The following is a 4,378-nucleotide window of genomic DNA, read 5'->3' as shown; positions in this document are numbered from 1 at the left end:
TTTTGACATACCCTACTAATCTTTAAGCTGTTATAAGTTCGCCTTGTTCTTTCCCTTCTCCAACCCTGGAATCAGATATTTCTCTTTCCCAAGAACCTTGGTTCCTTTCAATGTTGAATTGTATTTAGAAACCAAGATCTAGGGACCAAATATGCCCTGTCAGTAGACAGAATATGGGATCATATGTATATGTTTACGTGTGTATTCACAGCAAAACACCAACATTTTCATGTGTATCTCTCTCATCTTCTTTAAAACTTTAGTAACACTGATACATCCAACTGTAATCCACCTCCACAGGATGCATTTTACATTTCACCTTTCCAGCTACTTATATTTGTTCCTTTTTTCTTTGACAGTGACAAATCTGTTACATTATTTTACATCTCTCTGAATGCAACTTAGACCTCTCACTGCTGTCCTTGATGCCATGTGCTGCCATGTAGATGTCCCTGTCAACATATGCAGCCTAGCTCTGGGGCTGCTATTACTGTGTTCCTCTCTCTGTGGATTCCTCTTCATTTCCACAACCTCTGACATCCTATCCTGGGCTACTGTCATGGTATCACCATTGCCCTCCCAGAGGGAAAGTCCTTCTTGAACCCAATTGGGATGCAATATTCTGTGCTGGGCTATTGTCATTTCTGCCACAGACATCCTCTTCATCCTAGTCGGGCTCCAGCATCCCACACAGGGCCAGGCCTCCCTCCCAGGCATGCACTCTTTTTTTCTGAATGATCATTCATGTTATTCTTTCCTTTTTTTTGATTAACTTTTATTGGAGTATAGTTGATTTACAATGTTGTGTTAGTTTCTGCTGTACAGCAAAGTAAATCAGTTATACATATATCCACCCTTTTTTTAAAAGATTCTTTTATAGACTTAACTTATTCAGGGAGGCAGGAAGGAAGGGAGATAAGGTGAAAGGAAGAGAAGAATTTTAAAGAATCAGGAAAGTGGGGACCCAAGAAATCTTTAGGAAATTATTTTTACACTTTCTAATGGTACGTTTTTAGGGAATTTCTATTTTGATTTTTTCTACTCTTAATATCTTTGTTCAATTGTATTGTTTTTCGACAGGTTTTCTATGTTTCACTGGAATGTATTGGGTCTTTTAATTTTTGGTGGCCTAGCATATTATTAGTTTTTTTTGACATTCCCCATGTGAGTTTGAAAATAAAGCACATTTTGTTTTCATTGTAATAAAATTGATAAATATCTATGAGATTTTATATATTCCTTAGGATATTCAGATTTTCTTCTTCCTTACAAAGACTTTAAAAATGTATCAAAATTTTATATAACAATTCTATTTCAATTTCTCCTTTACATTCAAAGAGTTTTGTTTATATATTATAAAACAATATTATCTAGCACGTGAAGATCTAAGAGAATTTTCCACAGTGATTAAGAGCACAGAGTAGGAGTCACGTTTACCTGCCGTATTAAACTCTACACTTTCCTCAACTGCAAAACTAGGATAATAATTTAAATTCCCACATGGGTTTGTCATTTGTATCCAACAGCTGTAAAGCTTTTGGAATAGTGTCTAGTTTCTAATACATGCTACTTATGTATTTATTATAAAAATAAGTAATATGCTTTGGAGATTATATATTTCATAAATATACCAAACCATCTTAATAATTATTGTGCTACGTAATACCTTTTGATTTATACTTTATCTGATGTTAATCCTTCTATCCCTTTTGTTTTACTTTGCTTTTTTATTTTTTTTATTTTTTTTTTTGCGGTACTCGGGCCTCTCACTGTTGTGGCCTCTCCCGTTGCTGAGCACAGGCTCCGGACACGCAGGCTCAGTGGCCATGGCTCACGGGCCCAGCCGCTCCGCGGCATGTGGGATCTTCCCGGACCGGGGCACGAACCCGTGTCCCCTGCATTGGCAGGCGGACTCTCAACCACTGCGCCCCCAGGGAAGCCTTTTGCTTTGGTTTTGATTTTTATTTTTCCAATATGTTTTTGTTAATATTTTAATTAAAAATTTTTTATTGATCATTTATTCTCAGAACATTTAAATGGGTTTGTTTAATCATTTAAGAGTCTTTGACTTTAATATATGATTTGTATATATCAATGCTTTATATTTATATCAAATATTTGGACTTCCTATTTTCATCATAATTTACATTTTCTGTTTTTATTCTCAGTCTCTTTACTATTTCAATCTTTTGCTATATTGCACATGTTTTCTTGAAAGTGATACTACCTCCCCATTTCCCCAACACAACAATTTGAAAGTTCTATATTTCACTTTTATTAGTCTGATAATTAAATTTAAAGCATTACAAATTGCTTGAAATTATATTTTTTATTTATCAGCTTTTGAAATCTTGCCTCCCCCATGAATTCCTTTAAAAATTTAATTTTTATTTCTTCCTACTTTCTGTATATGTACCACCTCTGACTTCTGAATGATATACAATGGGCTTTCTGTTTTATTCTAATTGTTCTCATATTTACATTAGTTTGTGTTTTTAAAATTATAATATTTACAGTCTTTATAAATGTAGATAAACATTATAGCTATATATCTTTTTTTCTCTGTTGTTTGGATTATGACTGCAAGTTGATTTTTTTAGGACAGATAAATGAGTAATATACTCCTTGGGCTCTTTCATAATTGAACATGTATATTTATTGCCTATGTATTTTACAATCAACTTATCTTAGTATACAGTCCTTTAGTCATCCACTTTACACTCAAAATATTATAGATATTGCTCCATTGTCTTCTTTTTTCCCCAGTATTTTTTAATGAACATTTTCAAACATAGAGGGAAGTTGAAAGAATTTTACAGTGAACACCCAAATACTGACCAGTTAGATTCTATCATTAGCATTTTACCATGTTTGCTTTATCATATATCCATACACCTATCCACCCCGTATCCATTTCTTAATCCATTTTATTACTTGATGATTTTGAAATAAATTGAAGATATCACTACATTCGTCTGTCCAAATACTTCACATGTAAATCACTAACTACATTTCAATATTTATTTATAATTTTTAAATGTGTAAATTACAGTCAATAAAATGCACTAATCTTAAATGTATGTTTTCAATATTTTGACAAATGGGTACCACTGTATAACCCAAATATCTCTTTAGATGTAGAATATTATCTCCCACCCCAGAAAGTTCCCTGATGCCTCTTCCAAGTCAATCCCAACCTCACTCTCTCAGGCAATAATTTCCAGCTGCTTTTTTTCACACCAGTATAGATTTGTTCAATTTATTTTTTAATTTTAAAAAATAGGGGCTTCCCTGGTGGCGCAGTGGTTGAGAGTCCGCCTCCGGGTGCAGGGGACGCGGGTTCGTGCCCCGGTCCGGGAGGATCCCACGTGCCGCGGAGCGGCTGGGCCCGTGAGCCATGGCCGCTGAGCCTGCGCGTCCGGAGCCTGTGCTCCGCAGCGGGAGAGGCCACAGCGGTGAGAGGCCCGCGTGTCGCAAAAAGAAAAAAAAAAAAAAAAAAAAAAAAAAAATAGAATTATGCATTCAGTATTTTTTGTGTAAGATTTTCTTCATTTGGCATGCTTTTAAGAGTCAATCAGTTATTGCAGGTATCAATATGTGCCTTAATTTGTATTTTTTTAATTTGATTTTTCTTTTTATTATTATTTAGTTGTAAGCGTTCTTTTTTAACTTGCATACTAGTTCTCCTTCTATTTGTGTCTGTACACATATCTAGATATATCATGAATATTTTATACCAGTTAGTGTCTGCTTATTCCTTTCCTTTCAGGTGTTTTTAAAAGCATAAGAATAATTTGTCAACTATTTCTTTTATGGTATTGCTTTCTGCGTGTCTTTAAGAAATGTTGGCCTATCTCCAAGTCAATAAGATATCCTCCTCTAAATGCTTAATGGTTTTTGATTTTACATTTAAGATAATGATCCAACTTAAATATACTTCTGTATGTGGTATGAGGTAGAAGTCATATTTGCTTTTATCCCCTATGGATTTGAAGCTATTTCAGCACCATTTGTTGAAAAAAGCCTTATTGAATTGCTTGGCACCTTTGTGAAAATGATGATATACATGTGAATCTATTTCTGTGCTCTTTTCTGTTCCACTTATGTATTTGTCAGTCCTTTTATTTTTCTTTTTTAGTAAACCATATCTCATCATCTTAATTTCTGAAGTGGTATAAGAAATCTTAACTCAGATAGAGCAAATATTTCAACTTCATTCTTTTTCTAGAATGCTTTGGATATTCTAGGTTCTTTGACTTTCCATATTCATTTCAGAATCAATCTGTTAATTTCTACAAAATATCTGAGACTTTATCTTTATTTAAAGTTAGATTTTAGGGCTTCCCTGGTGGCGCAGTGGTTAAGAATCCACCTGCCA

The sequence above is a fragment of the Lipotes vexillifer genome, unplaced genomic scaffold (assembly GCF_000442215.2).
Source record: "Lipotes vexillifer unplaced genomic scaffold, Lipotes_vexillifer_v1.1 scaffold148, whole genome shotgun sequence".
NCBI classification, from domain to species: Eukaryota; Metazoa; Chordata; class Mammalia; order Artiodactyla; family Lipotidae; genus Lipotes; species Lipotes vexillifer.
This window is presented reverse-complemented; position numbering follows the sequence as displayed.